Consider the following 26,097-nt stretch of genomic DNA (forward strand, 5'->3'; position numbering starts at 1 on the left):
TCTAGGGCATAATTCCAACACCAATCTCACCCCAAAGAAAAGAAATCAACACGGTTTACCAATGACCCGAAAGAAGCTCAGTCCAGCAATGACTCGGGGGTAGGGACACTCGCGAGGCCAAAGCGTCCCCGCGACCTCCCAAATACACCCCCACTGTGACACTCTCACGTAATGACGAGCCGAGGCTGTATATGCCCAGCCCCCCCCCCCCCCCCCCCGAGGACGCGGAGGGGTCCATCCCACGCCTAGTGGCAGCCCTATGCTCCGCGCTGGGGAGAAGCTCAGTCCACCAAAGACTCGGGGTTAGGGACACTCGTGAGGCCAAAGCGTCCTCGCGACCTCCCATATACACCCCCACCGTGACACTCTCACGTAATAATGAGTCGAGGCTGTATACACCCAGGGCCCCCCGAGGACGCAGAGGGGTCCATCCCACGCTTAGTGGAAGACCTATGTTCCATGTTGGGTACAGATGGAGGCAATCAACACAGTCTACCAATGACTATACCCTCAATTGGCACCAACGCAGTCCGCCAATGACTGTGCCCTCACGTGACACCAACACAACCCGTCAATGGCTACACCCGCATCCGGCAAGGAGATTAGCATAGTCCACCCGCGACTATGCCCACGCCGAGCGCGTGGGACAAACAACTGAAGGTACAGAGCTACTCGCACGTCAAGGGGGACCCCTGAGCATCGCGACTGAGGGGCTTAACTGCGCCCGTAGCCCCTTCCCCCTTTGGGTCGTCCTCGATTTCCAGTCGGTTCAATCGCGGGGAGGTACATGCGGGGCGGGCCCTGCCGACGCAGAGCCTAGTGCGCTCAACAAGCCACCTCAGATCACTTAGGAGGGACATTGGAATCGCTCAAACCTCAAGGGGGAACCCTGAGCATCGCGATTCAGGGGCCGAACTGTGCTCGTAGTCCCTTCCCCCTTTGGGCCGTCCTTGGTTTCCGGTTGGTTCAATCACGGGGAGGTACGCGCGGGGTGGGCCCTGCCGACGCAGAGTGCTGAAAGTGTTCTAAAGTTTTACAATCCTAGTCGCATTCTCCTCATGAGGACAGCTCGCGCGTCAAGGGGGACTCCTAAGCATCACGGCTCAGGGGGCTAACTGCGCTCGTAGCCCCTTCCGCCTTTGGGCCGTCCTTGGTTTCCGGTCGGTCCAATCGCGGGGAGGTACGCATGGGGCGGGCCCTACCGATGCAAAGTAACACAACAAACATGACAGGAACGAGGCGAAGAAAACATTCAAGCATTCAGTTATTACAAGCCTTGACAAGTTCGTGAAAACCCTAGGGATTCGAACTCAGGGGCGCACGCAGAGGCCACTCAACGGATTCGCTTTACCAGACTCGCTACATATTGGGCAAGGCTAAGAACTCACACGATGGTGAGGAGCACACGGGACACAACAGTTGACCCAGGTTCGGGCCGCTGCGAAGCGTAAAACCCTACTCCTGCTTCTGGTGGATTGCCTCTCAGGGAGGTTTGGGGATGAACTGGAACAGTGCTGTTGAACCTCCGGAGGCCAAGTGGTTAGGCGTATTGCTCTGAGGTTTCAACGACCTGATCCCCTTGCCAAGTATCCTACCCTCTCTATTTATAGTGGAGGCCAAGGTACTCTTTCCTTATCGTAGGCGGGAAGGGATCCCACAACAGGCAGTTTCGGTCGGAGACAAGGGGAACATGCTTCCCCTATCAAAAGTGGTATTTGCCTGCAAAGTAACTGTCCGCGCCATCAGAGACGGGCCCGAGGATGACGTTTCCCCTACTGGCGGGCGGCCATGGTCTTGTTGCAGCGGAAGGGAAACCTTTGGAAGATGCCTTTGGGCACCTGATACGTTCCTTGCTCTTTTGCACTAAAGGGGAAACAACACCGTCCTGCCATCTGTAGCTCGCCTGTCCTTCCATGGCATCACCCTTGACTTGTGAGGCCCGACCTTGCCTTGAAATATCCACCACTCCGGAGGGGTCCTGAGGAGCCCCCCTGCGGGTTTTGATGTCGCTCTTCCTCACGAGGCTTGGCCCCTCGCGAGGGCCTTGTTCAGGGTGGTGCTACTCCTTGCCGATCTTGCATTGATGAAGTGCGCTAGCCCTGGGTAGCAGACAGACGAGTCTGGGTACCCCCGTTCTCAGAATGCCGACAGTAGCCCCCGGGCCCAAGGCGCGCCCGAGCTGGCTTCCTGGTGAAGCCTTGGATGCAGTCCGAAGCATCACGGCCCCCAAATGTTTGCGGGTCAGGCTTCATGCACGCCATGCAACCTGGTGGCTACACTCCTGTTCTCGAGGCGCCCAGAGGCACGCATGGTCAAATTGATGTGACGCTTGGGTGCAGCACCGACCATCATTGCTCCTTGGGGCGACACCTGGGCGCCCGCCATGTGGGCGCGTCTCCTTCCGAATTGCGCGGGCCCGGGGGCGCGAGTGGACGCCAGCCCGCTTTGGGCCTCCTATTCAACCCGGCGAGAACGATAAGGCTTGCGTCGCCCAGTATTCTCTGCTTCCCACCTTGAGCCCTTCGTTCCTTCGGCAAGGCGCCAATTAGGAGACTCTCTTCCATTGACAAGGGGAATGCCCTTGGTGAAGGTCCTGCTGCTCCACCTGCCAAGAGGGGGCGAGGCCGCCCCCGAAAGTATGCAGCTGTGCCATCAGCGGCCTTCGGCACGCGCGGTCGTGGTTCCGCCCGCCCGAGGATCTCCATCGGCGGCAACAGAGGGGGGTCGACTGAAGCGGGTGCCCGTAGCGGCCGGAGTGGGAGGTCGGTGATGGACACTCCGCCGCCTCGCCCACGGATCCACTAGACCGATACGACGATGGAGTTCATGACGTGGGTGAATAGGTCGGAAATCGCTAGGCTCGAGCTTACGAACTTCTTCGCGAAGGCACTGCCGGCCGGCGGGCCTCGGGGCCTCTGGTTGAAGGCCGACAGCTACTGCGGCGGGGCATCCTGGGTGGAGGTTGAGGTCACCCCTGACGGTTACGTGTATCTGAACTGTGGGTGGCAGACTTTCGCCCGTGCCCGAGGCCTGAAGGTGAGGCGCTACCTCCTCTCAAGTACGATGGGGAGGCAGCACTCTTTGTCAAGATCTTCGGGGTCGAGGGCGATCGCGTGGGTTGCTGCCCGGAGGACGCCGGCCGTGGCGGTCCGGTGGACGAGCTCGTCTCCGATGGCGGGTGCCGATCCCCCAGCAATGGCGATACCTCCTCTGGAAGGAGCCCGAGCGACAGCAGCTACGATGAGCCGCCTCGCCGTCGTGCCCGAGCCTCAGGGAGGAGTCCCCAGGTGCTGCACCGCCCGTCTGCTCCTGCAACATCTGTGAAGGAGGAGGAGGACACAAACTGAGTGTCGGCATGCAGGTGCCGGATGCTAGCAACGGCGACCCTCCTCCGGGATCTCCATCTCTAGCTGTCTCCTCCTTAGTTTTTACCCTGCATGCATAGAAGCTGGGATAGGCCCTTTGGGCGTGTAATGGATTTGGGCGGCTGCCTCCTTTTGTTAGTGATGTTGCTTCTCTGTTGGTTTAGATACTTAGCTTGGTACGCTTGCGGGGAACTCCTTCATTGTGTTGCATGATTGTGGTGCTCGGGGGGTGGGCCCGTTAGTCGGTTGGTCTTTTCCTTGTTGGACATGAAGTGGGTCGATGCTCTATGTCTGCTGGACCCGGTCCCGCACATCTCCCAACCGCCGTGAGGCACGACCCATTACCAAGGTCGTTCCTCACGGGGCAAAGCCCTTGCACCTGGGTGCCAGGTTGCTTTGTGACCGGTAAGACTCCTGAGGCGCTGTGCTCAGGAGCCCCCTTAGGCATACAAGCGGCTCTACATCGACAGGTCCCAGCCCCGCATATTTCCCTGCCGCGAGGCGCGACTTGTCAAGGTCTTCTCATGCGGAACAAGGCCGTGGCACCCTGGTACCAGGTGGCTTTGCGCCCGGTAAGGTTCTTGAGGCACGATGCTCAGGAGCCCCCTTAGACTTTCAAGAGGCCCTCGCGAGTTCTGTTTTTTGGAGGTCACTAATCTGCATTCAGGATGCTCTGTGTCGGCAAGTCCCGGTCCCGCACATTTCCTCACCGTCGTGAGGCGTGACCCGTTACCAAGGTGGTTCCTCACGGGGCCAGGCCCCGGCACCGGGGTGCCAGGTGGCTTTATGACCGGTAAGGCTCCTGAGGCGCTGTGCTCAGGAGCCCCCTTAGGTGCTCAAACTGTCCTAAGATAAACAATTGTTGTGAGGAAAAACCAAATGTTGTTTCCTCTCCAGGACGGTGCGTCAAGCCGTGAATGGACTTCTTGAGCGAGTGCTGGTTGGCGTGAGTATGCCGACTCGTCAGTGAGTACCAAACGTGGATTCGGGCGCCAAGGCCTTGGCGAGGTGCCGGCATCGTGCCCCCATCCCCTTCTCGCGGGGTACGAGAAGGTGAGGGTAGACGGACGCACGACTTAGAGGAAAAGAGCATGCTGCGAAGAGTGCAGGGAAAATAAGTTTTTGCGGAAAGCTTCATTTGGAAAGGCCCCGAGTTTTGATTTCACAAATACTAGTAAATCCAAGCCAGAAAAAGCAAATGCAAGCCGCGTCCAGCACCTAATCTATTCTCCGCCTCCGTCGCCCCCAGCGTTGAGCATAGGGCTTCCACTAGGTGTGGGGTGGACCCCTTCCACGTCCTCGGGGGGGGGGGGGCCTGGGCATATACAGCCTCGGCTCATTATTACGTGAGAGTCTCACGGTGGGGGTGTATCTGGGAGGTCGCGGGGACGATTTGGCCTTGCGAGTGTCCCTACCCCCGAGGCATTAGGCGCCTGATTCCGGAAATCATTGGTGGACTGTGTTGATTTCCTTCGTCTTCCCCACTAGGTGTGGGATGGACCCCTTCCGCGTCCTCGAGGGGCCCTGGGCGTATACAACCTCGGCTCGTTATTACATGAGAGTGTCATGAGATGAAGTAGGTTCCAGAAGAATTGAAGGATGATGCAGAGGCGACACAGAGGCAGTGCATGGGTGGCGCAGAGTCGTCATGGGTAGAACTTGCGGAGGTGTTGGATGTTCCACGCGTTCTGGATGTGTAACGACTAAGATGCGGTCCTTTCCAATTTAGGGATTGAGGCCCCAAAATGGAAAGAAGCGCATCTAAGCATTTCGCAAGAAAGATAAACATAGCTCATACATAATATAAGAATGACAAATAGGAAATTGTTTGCCATCTCCATAGATAATATCAGAGTTTACATCACACATTTATTCAGACAAGGTAGTTCCGCTATGGACTACATAACATGAGAAAAGGCTATGCTATCCCTCATGCTTGCCCATGATCACGACCACGGCCTCAGTCTTTTGGATAGTTCACGTACATGCGGTCGTTCTCCTCATCATACTGCCACGCCAGCTGTGTGCCATCGGGATCACCTGTGTCGGGCGTACCTGTACCTGTTGGGGTGTTGAAGTAATCTGTGAGCCACAGGGACTCATCAATCTATGACCTTGGTAAGGAATCTAGTCAAGTTATTAGGAGGGGAAGGTTCAGTGTTAAGGTTGCAACATCCTAAGAATTTATGGTGGCTAACTTACGTAGAACAAGTTATTGATGTGGTGGTCTATGCTATCGGTCGAAGACTAGCTGATCACTAAGTGATCCTAAACACTGATACGTCTCCGTCGTATCTACTTTTCCGAACTCTTTTGCCCTTGTTTTGGACTCTAATTTGCATGATTTGAATGGAACTAACCCGGACTAACGCTGTTTTCAGCAGAATTGTCATGGTGTTGTTTTTGCGCAGAAATAAAAGTTCTTGGAATGACTTGAAAATTTACGGAGATTTTTTGTGGAATATATAAAAATACCGGCGCAAGAATCAGCAGAGGAAGTGGAGCGTGGAGCCCACAAGCCCAACATGCGCGGGCCCCCCTGGCCGCGCCTCGCAGGCTTGTGGGGCCCACAAAACTCCACCGCCTCCAATCTCAGGTCTATTTAGTCCCTTTCGTCCGAAAAAAATCAGGGAGAAGTGTTCATCGCGTTTTACGATACGGAGGCGCCACCACCTCCTGTTCTTCATGTGGAGGGCAGATCTGGAGTCCGTTCTGGGCTCCGGAGAGGGGAGATCGTCGCCATCGTCATCACCAACCTTCCTTCTTCGCCAATTCCATGATGCTCTTCACCGTTCGTGAGTAATATCATCGTAGGCTTGCTGGCCGGTGATTGGTTGGATGAGATCTATCATGTAATCGAGTTAGTTTTGACGGGGATTGATCCCTAGTATCCACTATGTTCTGAGATTGATGTTGCTACTACTTTGCCGTGCTTAATGCTTGTCACTAGGGCCCGAGTGCCATGATTTCAGATCTGAACCTATTATGTTGTCGCCAATAAATGTGTGTTCTTGATCCTGTCTTGCAAGTTGTAGTCACCTACTATGTGTTATGACCCGGCAAACCCGGAGTGACAATAGCCGGAACCACTCCCGGAGATGACCATATTATGAGGAGTTCATGTATTCACCAAGTGTTAATGTGTTGGTCCGGTTCTTTATTAAAAGGAGAACCTTAATATCCCGTAGTTTCCATTAGGACCCCGCTGCCACGGGAGGGATGGACAATAGATGTCATGCAAGTTCTTGTCCCTAAGCACGTATGACTACATACGGAATACATGCCTACATTACATTGACGAACTGGAGCTAGTTACTTATCTCTCCGTGTTATAACTGTTGCATGATGAATAGCATCCGGCATAATCATCCATCACTGATCCAATGCCAACGAGTCTTTTCCTACTAGTCCTTGCTACGTTACTTTGCCGCTACTGCTGTCACTGCTACTACTGTTACTCTGTTGCTACTGCTGTTACTTTTCTGCTACTGCTGTCACTTTGCTGCTACTGGTTACTGTTGCTAGTGCTGCTATCATACTACCTTGCTACTGATACTTTGCTGCGGATACTAAATCTTTCAGGTGTGGTTGAATTGACAACTCAACTGCTAATACTTGAGAATATTCTTTGGCTTCCCCTTGAGTCGAATCAATAAATTTGGGTTGAATACTCTACCCTCGAAAACCGTTGCGATCCCCTATACTTGTGGGTTATCAAGACTATTTTCTGGCGCCCTTGCCGGGGAAGCACAACTATATTCTCTGAGTCACTTGGGATTTATGTCTGTTGATCACTATGAGGAATCTGAAAGATCCAAGAGTTTAAGTCTTGCCCTCAACTACGAGGGTAGGTAAGGAACTGCCATCTAGCTCTGCACTTGATTCACCTTCAATTATGAGTAAGTTTGCGACACCACCTCCTGCTAGAAATCTTGATATGTCGCATGTGCTTGATGATGCTACTTCTGCTGCCCATGATGCTTATGATGATGCTATGCTTGATACTGCTTTGCCACTAGGTGCATTCCTTGATGCACAAATTTCTAGAGTTGCTACTAGATGTGATGATACTTCTGAAACTGCTGAGATTATTGAAGTAGAACCTGTTATTTTGCCTGTTAGAACTAGCTCTCCTAGATATGAATTGCCTTATATGCCTGAGGGTTATGTTATGGAGGGAGAGATAGCTGAGGACTTTCTTGCTTTTAAGGATAGCTACGATGTTGAGAAATTACTGCTCAAGTGGAAAGAAAATCTTTGAATGCTAGGATGAAATACGACCCGAAGTTTGCTACTTCGCCTATCTTTGTGACCGATATGGATTCTGAATTCTCTGTCGACCCTGAGTTAATCACTCTGGTCGAATCAGATCCTTTTCACGGTTAGGAGTCTGAAACGGTCGTAGCACATCTTACCAAACTGCACGATATAGCCACCCTATTCACTAGTGAGGAAAAGATCCGCCACTACTATATCCTCAAGTTGTTTCCTTTCTCGCTAAAGGATGATGCTAAGACTTGGTTCACTTCTCTTGCTCCTGGTTGTGTGCGTATCCCCCAGGATATGATCTACTACTTCTCTGAAAAATATTTCCCTGCCCATAAGAAGCAAGCTGCCTTGCGGGAAATATACAACTTTGCGCAAGTTGAAGAAGAGAGTCTCCCACAAGCTTGGGGGAGGCTCGTCCAGCTACTGAATGCTTTGCCTGATCACCCTCTTGAGAAGAATGAAATACTTGATATCTTCTATAATGGACTTACCAATGCTTCTAGAGACCACCTAGATAGTTGTGCTGGTTGTGTTTTTAGGGAACGAACCGTAGAACAAGCTGAGATCCTATTGAATTATATCTTGTGCAATGAGAATGCTAGGACTATTCCCGAACCACCTCCTAAGCCAACTCCGAAGAAAAGAGGTATTCTATTCCTCAGTCCTGAAGATATGCAAGAAGCTAAGAAATCTATGAAAGAGAAATGCATTAAATCTGAAGATGACAAAAATCTACCACCTATCGAAGAGATCCATGGTCTTGATAACCCGATACAGGTAGTAGAAGTAAATTCTCTGCGTAGGTTTCATGAGAGTGATATTCCTTTTGATAAAACTACTAGCCTATGCCTGGATGAATTTGATAACTTTGTTTCCGAAGAACAGAGTTTCAATGATTATGTTAGCAGACAATTGGAGCAGAATGCTCGTATGCTTAATCATTTAAGTGCTTGTGTGGACAGAAATGTCAATGATCTTAAGCTTCTGAGTAAACATGCCTCTATGGTTACTACTCAGGTAGAACAAGTACTTAAGGCTCAAAATGACTTGCTCAATGAGTTGAATGACAATTCTGTCAGAGTCGTTACTAGAGGTGGTAGAATGACTCACGAACCTTTGTATCCTGAGGGTCATCCAAAGAGAATTGAACAAGATTCTCAAGGAGTTAGCACTGATGCACCTAGTCATCCTAGAAAGAAGAAGAAAGATGATAGGAACTTGCACGCTAGCAACCCAGATGTTGTTACCCCTGAGAGTCCAAACGATGCCTCCATTTCTGATGCTGAAACACAATCTAGTGATGAACATGAGCCTAATGATAATATCAATAGTGATGTTCATGTTGATGCTCAACCTAGCAATGATAAGGATGTGGAGATTGAACCTGTTGATCTTGATAACCCACAACCTAAGACTAGGAGATACGATAAGAATGACTTTGCTGCTAGGAAGCATGGTAAAGAAAGGGAACCATGGGTTCAGAAACCCATGCCCTTTCCTCCCAAACCAACCAAGAAAAAGGATGATGAGGATTTTCAGCGCTTTGTTGAAATGATTAGACCTGTCTTTCTGCAAATGCGTTTGATAGATATGCTCAAAATGTTTCCGTATTCTAAGTACATGAAGGATATTGTGACTAATAAGAGGAGGATACCTGAGGTTGAGATTTCCACCATGCTCGCTAATTATACCTTCAAGGGTGGAGCTCCTAAGAAACTAGGTGATCCCGGAGTGCCCACCATACCTTGCTCCATTAAGGGCAACTATGTTAGAACTGCTTTATGCGACCTTGGAGCCGGTGTTAGTGTTATGCCTCTCTCTCTTTATCGTAGACTTGAACTGGATAAGTTGACACCCACTGAAATCTCTTTGCAAATGGCCGACAAATCAACTACTTTCCCTATCGGCATTTGCGAGGATGTGCCTGTTGTGGTTGCTAACGTTACTATCTTAATGGACTTTGTTATTCTGGATATTCCCAAGGATGATGCCATGATGGTTATCCTTGGAAGACCCTTTTTAAACACTGCAGGGGCTGTTATAGATTGCAACAAAGGCAATGTCACTTTCCATGTCAACGGTAATGAGCATACGGTGCACTTTCCGAAGAAACAATATCGAGTACATTACATCAATGCTATCGAAAAAACTTCATCGATTCTTATTGGGTGCTTTGAATGCCCTATACCTCCTATTAAGATGAAGTATGATTTGCTTGTTGGGGAGATACACATCCCCATTGTGGTGACCTAGTGACTATTCGAAAATTCTCCGTTAAGTTTTGCGATTCGAAAAAGTTTGTCAAGGAGACTTGATCAACCTCATTGACGGATTTCTTTCGATGATCATGAGATGGATGAATCGAGGAGTCAAAAACCTCTGTTCCAAGCTTTCACCTTCGGTTGCTTAGAAGAAAAATGATAGGTTTAGTTTAGTTTTCCCTGTTTTCTGTATTTGCGTCCCGTAGAAAAGTACCCCAAAAAAAAGTTCTCTCAATGCCGTGAAAATCAAGTATGATTTTTTCTGGAACTTCTGAAAAATACTGAGACGAAGAGCTAGTCAGGGGGATGCACCAGTGGGCCACAAGCCCTGGAGGCGCGAGCACCCCCTAGCCGCGCCTACCAGGCTTGTGGGGCCCACGTGCACCCCCTTCACTCATTCTAGCTCCCATCCGCTTCTCCTACCTCCAGAAAAATCGTTTCGTAGCTCAAACCCGTGTTCTCGCTCTTCTTGCTGGGATTTTCGATCTCCTTGTGCAAAGAACCATTCACCAAACTGTTTTGGGGAAATTACTCCTTAGTAAGTGACTCGTCCATTGGTCCAATTAGTTTTTGCTCTAGTGCCTTATACATCGCGTATTTTTGCTGCCTTGGTGACCATGTTCTTGAGCTTTGCATGTTAATTTTAGCTGGTCCCAAGTAGTTTTGATGCGTAATATGGCCTCTAGGCACTTGTTGGAGTAGTTGCTACGAGTTTAGTTGAGCCTTGTTCACTTTTCCTTAGAGTCACTGAAAATTTCAGAAAAGGAAGATGTTCAGGAGAAACTATCATGGTGGTTCCTCAAGCAAGAGAGGTCCCCGTCTCGCGATTCGGGAGACCGATCCTTACCAACCAAGGAACGCACAAGTACAACCATGTGAATGGCCTTCTGATGAATTCATGATTGAGGCAGGTTTCAAAGACGAGTTTGATACACTTGTCCACAACGTCAGACTCGAAGAATTCATCTCCGATAAATGTGAACAATATGTTGTTCTCACTGCCTCTTTTGTTCGTAGATTTCAATTTTCAGTTGGCCGTGATACATCCGTACTGTTTGATCTCTATGACAAATCGTATACCATGGATTTAGAGGATTTCAATAGAATTTGCAAGATACCTATTTGAGGCAGTCTCAATGATCCTCCTAAATCTTCAGTTAGAGATTTTTTCTCTCGTATAATTGTTGGAGAAACTAGAGATATTACGTAGGCTACCATGGGGAGCATTCATTTTCTTGCCTTGCATTACTTTGCCCTCTTCATAGGCAGATGCATTAATGGCAAGATTGAGCATTATCACCTCTGCGCACCAGACCTTAATATTCTTAAGAGCACAGTAATGGGGGATAGAAGTTTCAACATGGGAGCTATAATAGCAAGGAGGCTGAATAATAATGCTAAATGAAGGGGATTTCTTTGGTGGGATCTATGCCACTCGCATAGCAAATTTTCTTGGAGTACCCATCCGCGAAGGAGATCCCCCGCTCCATACAGCTTTCCTTGACCACGTCACTTTGACACGCTACTAGTTCCTTGAGGGGAATGATGCATCCCTCCTATACCGTTTAATATTTAACCGGCAGCGCATTTTCCATATTACCCTTCCTGCTCCTGCCTTCTTTGACTTTAACGTGAAACAGAGATATTACATAACCAGAGGAGATGCAGAGGAGTATGAGAGGGAGGCAAGGGTTGCTCGTCTCCGTGAGGCAACTATTCAGGCAGTGGCTGCAGCGCTCCCGTATAACCCCCATTATGATTTTGGGTATCGCCCAGACCATCCATGGGAGTAGACCAACTTAGGCCAAAAGCCTAAGCTTGGGGGAGTACGTGTTTCTCACCGACTTTACATTCTTGCTTCTGATTTCACTTTGTTAGTCGGTCTTCACACTTTGCCACTGTATCATCCATGCTAGTTTATTTTCTTTTTCTCGTTTTCTTTTCGTGTTTCTGTCTAGTTTGAGAAAATCCAAAAATATTTTCTTTTTCTTCTTTTGCTTGTTGGGAGCTTTCCCGTGTAAATAGTTTTCTTTTTCTTTGGGTCAAGGTAGAAGACCATGGTTACAATGTTTAGTGGCTCTCGCATGCATATCTGTTTATCTGTTAAAGAGCCATATTACTTTGTCTTCTCCTTTGTGTTTGCTTGCAGATTCCAGCTTAGTCCAATGCACGAGCACTCTTATTATTGTTCACATCATTCGGTCATGCAAGTGAAAGGCAATAATGACGATATATGATGAAGTGACTGAGCCTGGAAAAGCTGGTATGAACTCGATCTATTTTGTTTTTGTAAATATGACTAGCTCTTCGTTCCTGATTCAGCTTTCACTACAGGAATCTGAGACTTTGCCGTCTGTCATGGCGGATGGCAAAGGGGGTCACCCCGGACGGCGAAGGCCTTTGCCGTCGGTTAGCAGACGACAAACTGGACGGCAAACAAAAATCCGATGAAGGGTCTCTTTGTCGTCTGCATTGGGACAGCTGACGGCAAAGGATCTTTGTCGTGAGGGGGCTAACGGCAAAGAATATAGGACGACACATCTGCCGGCACCTCCGTCAAGTGCTAACGGTGGCCTGCTGGGCCCACAGATAGTTTGCCATCTGCCGTCCTGGTGGACTGACGGCAAAGGCACCGCCAAAGCCCCTCTCATTTGCACCTTTGCCATATGCCCTTTGAACCTTTGCCGTCTGCCCTTTGACCCTTTGTCGTCCGTCGTGCTGGTGGGCTAACAGCAAAGGTACCAGCAAAGCCCCTCTCACTTGCCCCTTTGTCGTTTGCCCTTTTAACCTTTGTCGTCCGCTCAACAGCACGGCAGACGGCAAAGGGGGCACCCAATTTGATTCAACATGCCAGTTTGGGCCCTTTGCTATCTGCTGTAGCTCATTTGCCGTCGGTGGGCACACGGCAAAGGCTCCAAACTGCCACTATTTATTTTATTTTTAATAATATCCAGCAATTTTTACACAAATCAGGAATATATTTCACACAAACTGCCCCAAATGACATAATATATTTCACACAAACTACCAATACTCATAACCATATTAAAATAAGTTTCATCCATAATCCATACATATTATGCAAATTTCATCCGTACCAAACATATATTACACTAGTTTCATCCATACATACAAACTTTCATATCCATTTACTACAATAGTTTCAATCCAAGCTTCTATGAAGACATTTTAGAAGAAACCATATTGAAGCACTCCATCAATATAATCCAAGCTTCCGTGAATTGAATGTAATCTACAAAATGGGAAATAAGTAAGTTAGAAGAAGAAGACTAGATGAAGAGGATAAGAATTAAGTAAGTTTCATATCCATTTAGCTCCAAAAAGACATACTTAGCTAATTTAGCTCCAAGAAGAGGAGAAGAGGAGAAATGAAAAGAAGAAGAGAAGAAGAAGAAGAAGAAGAAGAAGGAGAAGAAGAAGGAGGAGAAGAAGGAGAAGAAGGCTCCTCCTTCTCCTTCTCCTTCTCCTTCTCTTCTTCTTCTTCTTCTTCCTTCTTTTCATTTCTCCTGTTCTCCTCTTCTTGGAGCTAAATTATCTAAGTATGTATTTTCGGAGCTAAATGGGATAATTATGTCATTTTAGAGGAAAAAAGCTAAGTATATAATATTCATGAGCTAACCAAGGTTCTCATGCCATTATGAGCTTATTATGTCATTTTGGAGCTAAATTAGTCATTTTAATGAGCTAACCAAGGTTCTTATGATGTTTTTACCTAACTAAGCTAATTATGTCATTTTGGAGGATAATTAGCTAAGTATGTCTATGTTGGGGAAAATAAGCTATGTAGAAGAAGAAAGAGAAGAAGAGGAGAAGAAAAAGAAGAAGGAGGAGGAGGAGGAGGAGAAGGAGAAGGAGAAGGAAGAGGAGAAGAAGAAGAAAAGAAGAACGAAAAGAAGGAGGATAGAAGAAGAAGGAGGACTCCTTCTCCTTATTCTCCTTCTCCTTCTTCTTCTCTTCTTCTTCTCTTCTTCTTCTTATTCCTTCTTTTCATTTTTCCTCTTTCTTCTCCTCTTGTCCCCTTCTTCGGGCTAAATTAGCTAATTATGCCTTTTTGGAGCTAATTATGTCATTTTGAGGATAATTAGCTAAGTATAGGTCATGTTTTATTAAATAGACCATTTTGGACCTAACTAAGATAATTATGTCATTTAGGTGGAAGCCTAGCTAACTATAGGTCATTTCGGAGCTAACTTGGGTAAAATATGTCATTCCGGAGCAAACTACACTTATTAAGCCATTTTGGATCTAGCTAAGCTACTTATAGGCCATTTAATACCTAAGTTAGGGGGAATAGGTCATCTTGGAGCTAAGTTAGCCTTATTATGTCATTTAGGAGAGAACTTAGCTAAGTATAGGTCATTTTTTTATTAAATAGGTCATTTTGGACCTAACTAAGCTAATTATGTCATTTAGGTGGAAGCCATGCTAACTATATGTCGTTTTGGAGCTAACTTGGGTTAAATATGTCATTTTGGAGGATAATGAGCTAAGTATATGTCATTTTTATTAAATAGACCATTTTGGAGCTAACTAAGCTAATTATGTCATTTAGGTGGAAGCCAAGGTAACTATATGTCGTTTTGGAGCTAACTTGGGTTAAATATGTCATTTTGGAGCTAACTATGCTTATAAAGCCATATTGGAGCTAAATTAGCTAATTATATCATTTAGGTGGAAGCCAAGCTAAGTATATAATATCCATGAGCTAACCAAGGTTCTTATGCCATTTTGAGCTTATTATTTCATGTTTTTAGCTAAATCGGTCATTTTAAGGAGCTAACCAAGGTTCTTATGATGTTTTCACCTAACTAAGCTAATTATATCATTTTGTAGGACAACTAGCCAATTTAGTCTTTGTTGGATGAGTCTAAACTACGTAGAAGAAGAGAAAGAGAAGAAGCAAGAAGAGAAGAAGAAGGAGAAGTAAAAGAAGAAGAAGGAGGAGGAGGAGAAGGAGGAGGAGAAGGAGAAGGAAGAGGAGAAGAAGAAGAAAAGAAGAAGGACAAGAAGAAGGAGAAAAAGGAGGAGAAGAAAGAGAAGGAGCTTCTCTCCTCCTTCTCCTTCTTATCCTTCTTCTTTCTCCTTCTCCTTATCCTTCTTCTTCTCTTCTCCTTCTCTTCTTCTTCTTCTTCCTTCTTTTCATTTTCCTCTTTATTCTCCTCTTGTCCCCTTCTTCGGGCTAAATTAGCTAATTATGCCTTTTTGGAGCTAATTATGTCATTTTGGAGGATAATTAGCTAAGTATATGTCATTTTTATTAAAAGACCATTTTGGAGCTAACTAAGCTAATTATGTCATTTAGGTGGAAGCCTAGCTAACTATAGGTCATTTCGGGAGCTAACTTGGGTAAAATAGGTCATTCCGGAGCAAACTATGCTTATTAAGCCATTTTGGATCTAGCTAAGCTAATTATAGGACATTTCATACCTAAGTTAGGGGGAATAGGTTATCTTGGAGCTACCTAAGCCTTATTATGTCATTTAGGAGAGAAGTTAGCTAACTATAGGTCATTTTTTTTTAGTAAATAGGTCATTTTGGAGCTTACTAAGGTAATTATGTCATTTAGGTGGAAGCCAAGCTAACTATATGTCGTTTTGGAGCTAACTTGGGTTAAATATGTCATTTCGGAGCTAACTATGCTTATTAATCCATATTGGACCATTATGCGGTTGTTCAGCAAAACACTAGAAATAACATACCATTATCGTCATCACGGCGGTGAAGCACGGTGGCTCTGGCTTGTTTCACCTGGAGAAGGCTGCCCTGGAGAAGGCTCCACTGTAGAAGGGTCGTGCGATGCGTTTTGGGAGATATTCTGCACCAAACATCGTTTGCAATGTGTCGTTAGCATGAGGACACTCTTAAGATCACTGCACTGAAATGAAACTCACCTTCCCCGCCATGTTAATTACTGGCATCGCCGGAGGGACTTGGCCCGTCTTCTCGCACATAGACTGTACATTTGGTTTCGACAAGTCAAACTTTTTAGTTATTAATGAAAAGGACATTAAAATGCAAGATTTGAAATAATATGAAGAAGAAACTTACCACGAAGAGCTCGTATATGGCCCTGTTAGACGCATCATTCCGTGCCCTCTCCGCCTCCACCAATGCAGTCGTCCTCTCCTCCAGCTCCCTCATCTCCGTATCCTTCTCCACCATAACCGCCTGCATTGCCTCTCTCTCTTTCAGAATAGCAGCCTGCAACACAACTCATTGTTAGCATTGTAATCATATTGGTTCCAACGCACAACATAATGCGGAAGATAGTTGAGTCCATTAAACTAACCTCGATGGCGAGCTCGATTGGCCGTGGACGAGGTGTTATCTCTGGACAGGAGCTTGTTTGGCGTGCCTTTATTTGCCGGAGAGTGCTAGGACAACGTATAAGGCCGTCTCCAATGGTGATCGAGCCATGGGGCCTCCCGTTGCCAGCTATCATCACCAGCTCTGGATCAATAGGCCCCTCGCTTGGGTTAAAGTCCTCCCCTTTCCCCGCCTTCCCGTGATCTCTGTACTTCACGAGCTTGTGGTGGGAGGACATGTTGGTGAAGTTTTCTGGATGCTCAAGGTCAGACTCAGAGAATGCCTTGACCTTCTTGTACGAGGCAGTATGGGCCATCGCATACAGGTCGTACATCTGTGGCACCTCCGTCTTATTGTGACGTGCCTAAAAGAGAGAGAGAGAGGAAAATTGTATTAGTAAAGGGCTCAAGATAGCATTAAGAATGAATTGCATGAGGCATGAAGCAAACCACATACCCAGTTCTCACCAAATTGGATTAAGTTGACGCTCCCTTGATGGTGTGGCACACCAACCATCTTGCCACGCCTCTCCTTTGCGTTGTTGTGGCTGGCCTCCCACGTTTCGGAGCACCACTGATCCACCAAGGCCTCCCAACAATCCATCTTATCCACACACCATCTCGAGGGCACCTAAGTTAATAAAGAGGAATTTGAGCGCGTAAGAACCAAATCAAGGAAACTAACTACAAAGCCTTAATAATATGTAATTACCTTCATGTAATGCTCCTTCTCCATCTTAGAATCACGGCACTTCGCCTTGTCCTTCCTAATACGCCGCGTGGCATAGTAGTCTCGAACAGCCTGCACCCGAGCCTCGTGCCAAAAGTTTTGAAGTAGGCGGCGACATTCAATTTCGATAACCTTTGCCGCATCCTCCTCGTATCCCTCCTCACACCTGTAGTAGGTATGCAAACGAGACAACACCGATTAGTACAATAACTAGCTATGGTTGATTTATAGTTGTGTGAAGGAGAAATTACCCAGAACTGTCAGATCACCATGTCGGCCCTCGTGTGGCACAAAACACCGTCGATCTCCACCTCCGGCGGGGCCGGGGCACCCAAGTAGTGCTCCCAGGTCATTCCTACCTCTCGCTCCCGACCGGGCAACGTAACAACCCTGGGAAGTTTTGACACAAAGCACACCAAGGACACTGTTGGGCTTGCGGACACCCTTGGCAACAATCCAACCCCTGCGGTATGACAAATTAAAGCCAAAACATTAGATATTTGAGAAAACGTAAAGGCAAAAGGTTAAATAAGAGTAAATTAACTTACTTGTCCCCATTTGGCTTAATCGACCACCTCTGCCCGCGGGTCGCTGGCACGAGCGGGAGCCCCGAACTACCACGCTGGTAGACGGTAGCCCCCTCACCCAGCTCCTCGTCGCTACCAGCATGGCCACTTGGCTCAGCCCAGGTATCCCACTGGGTCTCTAGGGACGTACCCTCATCCCTGCTTTGGTCCGGAGTCTCCTGGAACGAAGCCTCTGGGACACAAGTCTCGTGGGTCGAAGGCTCATCGACCTAAGGCTCGTCGACTCGAGGCTCGTGAACCAGAGACCGTGTAGCCTCCACCTCAGACGAATCCACCCTAGAAGTCTTGTGCTCAGGTGAATCAACTTGGGGTGGTGGCAGAGACCGTGTAGCCTCCACCTCAGAAGGCATGGCAGCCACTGCCCTATCTCTCCCGCGGCCACGTGTACCTTTAATACAACATAAATACCAACATGAGTAATAAGATGTATATAAATACCAACATGCATACAACATGAGTACAACATAAATACCAACATGAATACAACGTGTACCTTTAGTACCTCTCAGCTTCGCGAGGGGTCGACCTCCTCTCACGGGGGGCGCTCCTTCCAGAGTAGAGAGCAACGTTCTCCGAAGAGGCGAGCCAGGAATGGAAGTACCCATACCACCATCCACCGACGAAGGAGCCGCGGAGTGCTTTCGACCCTTTCCCACCATCTTTCAACACCTGTCATGACAAAGAGTAAATGAAATTAGTACAACATAAATACCAACATGAGTAATAAAATGTATATAATTTAAGTGTATCATCGTCATAAATACCAACATGACTAATAAAAATTGAATACCTAACATGAACTCAAAATTTATATATAGTAATAGTTGAATACCTGACATGAACTAATAACAATCGTGCTCGTCTATATATGCTTCGGGGTCAATAAATGCATCATGATCATCACTATCATCAATAAATGCATCATCATCATCACTATCAAGAAGAACATGTGGAAGGCCACCATTATGTAATCGGTCAAGAAGTGATAGGTCATCCGCAACAGTAACCTCTTCTTATTCCAGCTCTTCCTGTTCGGGCTCAGGGGTTAAGACGGATTCACTATCGCTGTCTACTTCAATGTTCTGGGGTGAAGTAGAGTGGTTCTTGAAACGTTTCTTGGACATACATGTTTCTTGGAAGAATCTCCTTCATATGTGTCTGGGTTAATGTGAGGTTCGTAATCCTCTTCATTGAGGGTAGGTGGTCTAAAATGTGGTGGCACTTCATAAACGACATCCCAACCTTTGAGATTTGGATCAGTTTGGCAGGCCCATGGTAGATACAAAACTTGTGTCGCCTGTTGAGCCGTAATATAGACATCGGGAACATCTAAGTGGGTGTTTTGGTTGACTTTGACTAGTCCTATATGTTCATGAGTCCTTCTAGTCTCCCTCGGCTCAAACCAATAACATTTGAAGACTACAACGGTCGGTGGGTTTTCACCATAGAATAGAAGTTCATAAATTGCTTCAACTCTTCCATAATACTCGGTGCCTCCTTCGCCGATAGCAGAGACAGAACAATTTGTAGTCTTTAGGCTGGGCATAGATAGCTCTTTGCCAAAGGTACGAAAGTGATACCCGTTGATGTTGTATTTGTCAAATGAATGGACCTTATAGTCAAAACCATTAACGAATTGTCTCAACTCGGCGTCTATAGACTTTGCATCAGCCTACAAGTTTAATACGGAAGAATGGATGAATTAGCCACGAATTAGGCCAAGAAATCAAATGGGTCCTTAATGGTAATTAATTACCCTTTGTTTGAACCAAGAGATGAAACCGGGATAGTCGCCTCCATGCTTCGCGAGAAACTCATACTCTTCGACGGAATCCTTTTCAATGACCGCTCCATCCGAGAATTCGTTGACGTATCGACTATATCAAATATCCGGGAATAAGAGTAGTTCAAAGGAATTAGAAGTTGCAAAACAATAATTTACCGAGAACTTACTCGATGTACAGACGCACTTCTGTTAGGTTGGTGAAGATATACAATGAAATGGTCCGCCATTCTTCGACATCCAACGATTTCCCTTTCGAAGCACCGGATGGTGCGAGCTTACCTTTGAATAGGATGAGGTTGGATTGAACTTTTTTTGGATCGCCATCATTGTACCGAGGCTTCGGGTTATGCAAATGATGATTTTTGGCTTCGTAGTGTGTTGTCACGAATTTTTCCGCCTCCTCAGTAATGAATGCCTCGACCATCGATGCTTCAATTCTACGTTTATTTTTACACTTAGCTCGAAGCGTCTTCTGCATCCTCTCAGTTGAGTAGCACCATTGATTTTGAATGCCCCCCCCATTCTTGTCTCGGTCGGGAGATGCAAAATCAAATGCTGCATTGGATTAAAGAAGCCCGGTGGAAAGATCTTTTCTAATTTGCAGATCAACTCCGCCGCCAACTCTTCCATTTCATGTAGCACGCTAGGCGATAGTTCTTCCGCACAAAGAGAACGGAAGAAATAGCTCAGCTCTGCCAGTACTAGCCATTCATCCTGAGGGATAAAGCCACGCAACATCACTAGCATTACCCGCTCAATCCATATGGGCCAATCATGACTCTTGAGACCAAATATTTTCAATTTCTCAAGACTCGCTCCCCTCTTTAGATTCGTAGCATACCCATCGGGGAACATCAACTGCATTTTCACCCACAATAGCATTTCCCTCATAGCTGGCCTTTCAAGATTGAACCATGCCTTTGGCTTCGCTATGCTTTGCTTTCCTTTCCGTTGTCGCAAGTTTTGCAATGGTCTATCACATAAAGCCTCCAGGTCGATTCTAGCCTTAGGATTATCTTTTGACTTCCCCTCTACGCCAAACAATGTACCCAAAATGGCCTCCGCAATATTATTTTCAGTGTGCATCACGTCGATGTTGTGTGGGCAAAGGAGGTCTTTGAAGTAAGGCATATCCGATAAGCATGACTTGCGAGTCCAGGCCTGTTCCGTATTATACCCTTTGAAGTATCGTGGACGCAAAGGATCAGGCTCGAGAGCGTTTAACTGATCAAGGGTCTGTTCGCTTGTCAACGCAACTGGTGCAATGTTTTTGACAACTCTACCTTTGACGAAATTCTTCTTGTCTTTTCTGAACTTATGGTTAGGATCCAGGAATTGTCTATGCACGTCGAAGCAAGAAAACTTGTGACCAGCCTGCAGCCAACGGAACTGAAGAGCTGCCTTGCATGTGGTGCACGGGAACCTTCCATGCACACACCAGCCAGCGAATAGCGCAAACGCCGGATAATCATGCGTCGAGTACATGTACCACACATGCATTTTGAAATTTGTTTTGGTAGCCGCATCGTAGGTCTTGATCCCATTATCCCAGGCTTCTTGCAACTCATCCTTAAGCGGCTGCATGTACACATTCATATTCTTCCCCAGATAGTTGGGCCCTGGAATTATCAACGTCACGAAAATGTTCTTTCTTTTCATAATCTCTGGGTGGCAAATTGAGTGGAATGATAAATACATGCCAACAACTGTTTTGTGTTGCCATCATACCATACACATTGAACCCATCCGTGCTGATGGCAACTCTAGGATGCCTTGGATCTTCTGATTTATCCTTATGTAATGCATCGAAGTGCCTCCACGCAAAACCATCTAAAGTGTGTACCAGCATCTTGTTCCATCCGCATCTAGTTCGGTTCTTTTGCCCAATTTGCGCCATGTCATCTGTCTGTCCGTCTCTTCGACCATGAAAAGACGTTGAAGTCTTGGTACGATTGGCAGATACCGAAGAACACTAATGGGAATTTTGGTCTGATTCTTCTCACCCATACTGTTGTCTACCACAATATACCTGGAAGAATTGCAAATGGGGCAATAGTTAAAGGCCGCATACTCAAGCCTAAATAAGGCACATCCATTCTCATAGGCATGTATCTTCTCATAGGGCATCTAAAGTACAGGGAGGATTTTCTCTGACTCGTACATGTTTGCAGGCAATACATGGCCTTTGGGTAGAAAGCGTCCAAATATCATCATCATCGCGTCGTAGCATTCTCTGCCTAGGTTGAATTGAGCCTTCAGAGCCATTACTTGCGCGATGGCATCCAGCTGACAAAGCTCGGTCTGCTCGTGTTGAGGACGTTTTGAGGACTCCAACATTTCATGGAAGGCCTTTGCAGATTCCTCCATCTCATCGTCCGAATCCCGAGCATCATCAAAGTCTTGCACCATGTCTTTGATCCCGGTACCATGCTCGTCGGTGCGACGACGAATCACCTCAGCTCTGGCACATTGGTCAGACTCACCATGAAAAGTCCACACCGTATAATTAGGCGTAAAACCCCACTTCCGCAGGTGTTTACCCATTTCAAACTCTGTCTGCTTTTTCCAGTTGTCGCAGTTGGGACAGAGGCACCATGTTTTTTGCTGGCCATTTGCAAATGCGGCTCTCACAAACCTCCTGGTTTTTTAACCGTTCATTGGTCATGTCTTTCTGACTAGGGTGACCAGTGTACATCCAAGCACGATCACTCATCTTGCCTAGATACCTATGGGCGCACAAGAAATAAATATATAATTCATCATCTATATTCATCCGCTAATCAAGTTTGTCAATTTTATTACGACCATGCAACCTACACGCTAATAGGTAAAGATAGGTCCTAATCCCACCCGAGTATGTGTAGATTGGGTTCGTTTTCCCATGCTCTCCTCCAGATGCGACGCAGAATTTCGGCAGCACCTCCCCGCTGTTCTCCTGATACACGTCTCGACAATAAGCAGAGAGGATGTGTACCCGGAGAACAACAGGGAGGCACTAACGAAATTCCTCATCGGATCCAGAGCACAACATACGGGAAAACGAACCCAGTCTGCACATACTCAGGTTGTCCATGGATAACGTTGGACAATTCGAAAGGATGGCGGTTATAAATATGCAAAGACATGCATATTTATAGATGTCGCCCTTTCGAACGGGAGACGCATAATGGTCATGCATACTCATGATTGAAGAAACCTATATCTAGCAAGTTTCATCGGCACGAAGTCCGGAACAGAGAAAATTAAGGGGGTAGGAGGAGAAGTCATTTGTGCTCACCAACAAACGCAGGGGCGTAGCTCGTCCAACGCACGTGGAGGTCGTCGAACAACTGCACATTGTAATTCACACGATCAACACAAATATGATGTTTTTAAAACATAATCGGAAAATATGTGACCTAACTTATAATTTACAAAACTATGACCTCGTCGGTTTGTGGAAGGCCGAAAAACACCTTCTCGTTCAACCGGAGGCAGAAGAGTTGCCGGGGTCGGGGGTTAGTGGCGTCGGGAGTCAGTGCCGTCGAGGGTCGGTGGTATCGGGTGTCGGTGGCGTTGGGGTTCGGGGGTTAGTGGTGTCGGTGGTCGGGGGTCAGTGTCGTCGGGGGTCCAGGGTCAGTGGCGTCAGGGGTCGGTGGTCGGGGGAGTTTTCAGTCAACAAGAGGCCCAAGAGGTGTCGACAGTCGGGGGTTGGGGGTCAGTGGCGTCGGGGGCGGCATATTCTGCCAGGGTGTCGTCAGGATGTCGTGTCGGGGTTTCGGGCATCGTGTCAGGGTGTCGGTGTGTCAGGGTGTCATTTTCTTCTTCTTCATCTTCTTTTTCCTCCTCTTCCTTTTCTTCTTTTTCTTCTTCCTTCCTTCCTTTTCTTCTTCTTCTTCTTCTTCTTCTTCTTCTTCTTCTTCTTCTTCCTTCTTTTCCATTTACCTCTTCTTCTTCTTCTTCTTCTTCTTCCTTCTTTTCCTTTTTCGTCTTCTTTATTCTCCTCCTCTCTCCTCTTTTTCTTCTTCTTCTTCTTCTTTTTATCCTCCTCCTCCTCCTCTTCTTCTTACTGTTCTTCCCTTATCTACTTATTCTTCTTTTATTCTTCATATTTTTTCTACTTATTTCAATTATGACTATGTAGAATCTAAACCTATCACTAAACCTATCGCTAAACCTATATAGCATTAAACAACAAAATTTTTAACAAAAACAGAATCTACCAATCATTAACTAAAAAAGAATCTACCACTAATTAACAAAATAGAATCTACCTCTAAATTAACAAATAACAAATAACCTAGCACTAATTAACTAAACCTAGGACTAAATCTACTATTTAATTAAAACAACTAACTAAACTACCACTAAATCAAATAACTAAATCAACTAACTAAATCTAATTAAATAAAAAAACTCACCTATTAGGAGGAGAGTAGTGGGCAGCCGGGGAGGAGGGGCAGCTGGGGCAGTGGGCAGCTGGGGCGGTGGGCAGCCGGGTAGGAGGGGCGCGGAGAGGAGGGGCGGGGAGGAGGGGCAGGAGGGTAGGCGGTCGACAGGCGGGAGGGGAGGCGGCCGGCGGGCGGGAAGGAGGGGTGTGGGGAGGAGGGCGTGGGGAGGAGGGGACGGGAGGGGAGACGGCCGACGGGCAGGAGGGGAGGCGGCCGGCGGGCAGGGAGGAGGGGGCGGGGGAAGGGCGGCCGACAGGAGGGGAGGAGGGGGCGGGAGGGGAGGCAGCTGGCGGGTGGGGGACGAGCGGGTGAGAGAGACAAAGAGCAGGAGACTGTCGGAGCGGAGGAGACTGTGGAGTGGGGAGACGACCGTTAGGGGGGGTCTCTTTGCCGTCCGCCCCCCGACGGCAAAGAGCAGGAGATAGGGGGACGTGGGGTGGGGAGACGGCCGTTAGGGGGGGCTCGCTTTGCCGTCCGCCCCCCGACGGCAAAGAGCAGGAGGGCAGACGGCAAAGGGAGCGCCCGTTATGGGTGGGAGGGGGTGTGTGGTGGGCCGCCCCATGTTCTCTGCCGTCTCCTCTCCTGCTCTTTGCCGTGCGCCAGCAGACGGCAAAGACAAGACTTATGGCAAAGAGTATCTTTGCCATCCGTCTGATCTTTGCCGTCAGTTTTCTGGTGACTGACGGCAAATAGGGTTTTTGCCATCAGCCAACGGACGGCAAAGAAGAGGCTGACGACAAATAACTGAATTGCAGTAGTGTTTGTTGTGAGAGAAACATGTTTGCAATGACAACTTAGAGATCATAGTTTCTGATGCCATGCTTAATTAGCTAGGAGCTTATAATTGTTTGTCTTGGATGCCAACATGAATTTTGAGATGACTATGATGTAGTATGATAGGATGGTATCCTCCTTTGAATGATTCAAGTGGCTTGACTTGGCGCATGTTCATGCATGTAGTTGAAACAAAATCAACATAGCCTCTATGATATTCATGTTCATGGTGATTTATGTCCCGCTCATGCTTGCACTCAATGTTAGTTAATCTCAATGCATTTTGATGACTCTTGTCGCTCTCTAGTTGGTCGCTTCCCAGTATTTTGCTAGCCTTCACTTGTACTAAGCGGGAATACTGCTTGTGCATCCACTTCCATAAACCCAAAGTTGTTCCATATGAGTCCACCATACCTACCTATATGCGGTATCTACCTGCCGTTCCAAGTAAATTTGTATGTGCCACTCACTAAACCTTCAAGAAATAATCTGTTTTGCATGCCCAAACCGCTCATGTGGTGATAGGGAGCTATCAGTATCTTCCATGCTAGGCATGTTATCCTCGATATGTATTTATTCCCTATCATTCACGAGAAAGGGGCCGGTAATTGGAATGCCCAGTTCCATGCTTAAATCGAAAAGATAATTGCAAACAAAACTCCCCCTGGATTGATGTTGGTATGGACGGCACCCGAGTATTCGGCTAGTCGTGGAGTGTGATTGATTGGTGGTGGGAGAGTCAACACTTTACTTTTCTATTTGGGAACCGCCAATAGCATGTGTAGCATGGAAGATGGTGAGAACTCTCAGTCATTGCATTGACAATGAAAGCATGCCACCCAAAATTATTATCTATGTTTTAAAAGCTTGAGCTCTCACACCTCTGCAAATCAATGCTTCCCTCTGCGAAGGGCCTGTCTATTTATGTTCCTGTTGAGTCATCCTCTTCTTATAAAAGCACCAATTAGAGAGCACCTCTGTCATTTTTATGCTTTGCTTTTAACTGTGATTGAGTATGATTGTGACTGGATCTTCTTTGCCTTGAATTACAATGTTTAGTCAGCCCTTGGTCTTTGAAGGTGCTCTGCATTTATGTTTTGCGGTCTCAGAAAGAGCTAGCAAGATACCATCTGGTTGTACTGCTTCATGATTGTTTTGATTGAAGTGTTGACGTTTGAGACTTATTATTATTTGCTCGCTAGTTGAGTATGCCATTGATATGAGTTTACCGTGAGACCTAGAAGTCATTTGCTTATGTGGTTAGCTTGTGATCTTGCTGAAATTCTGGTTATGAGTTAGACATAGTTGCAACAAGAAGATCAAACAGAGTTCGTAAAAGTTTTTGTTTTGTCTCTTTCAGTTTGTCAACTGAATTGCTTGAGGACAAGCAAGGCTTTAAGCTTGGGGGAGTTGATACGTCTCAGTTGTATCTACTTTTCCCAACTCGTTTGCCCCTGTTTTGGACTCTAATTTGCATGATTTGAATGGAACTAACCCGGACTAACGTTGTTTTCAGCAGAATTGTCATGGTGTTGTTTTTGCGCAGAAATAAAAGTTCTCGGAATGACC

This window comes from Hordeum vulgare, chromosome 2H (assembly GCF_904849725.1).
Source record: "Hordeum vulgare subsp. vulgare chromosome 2H, MorexV3_pseudomolecules_assembly, whole genome shotgun sequence".
Lineage (NCBI taxonomy): Eukaryota > Viridiplantae > Streptophyta > Magnoliopsida > Poales > Poaceae > Hordeum > Hordeum vulgare.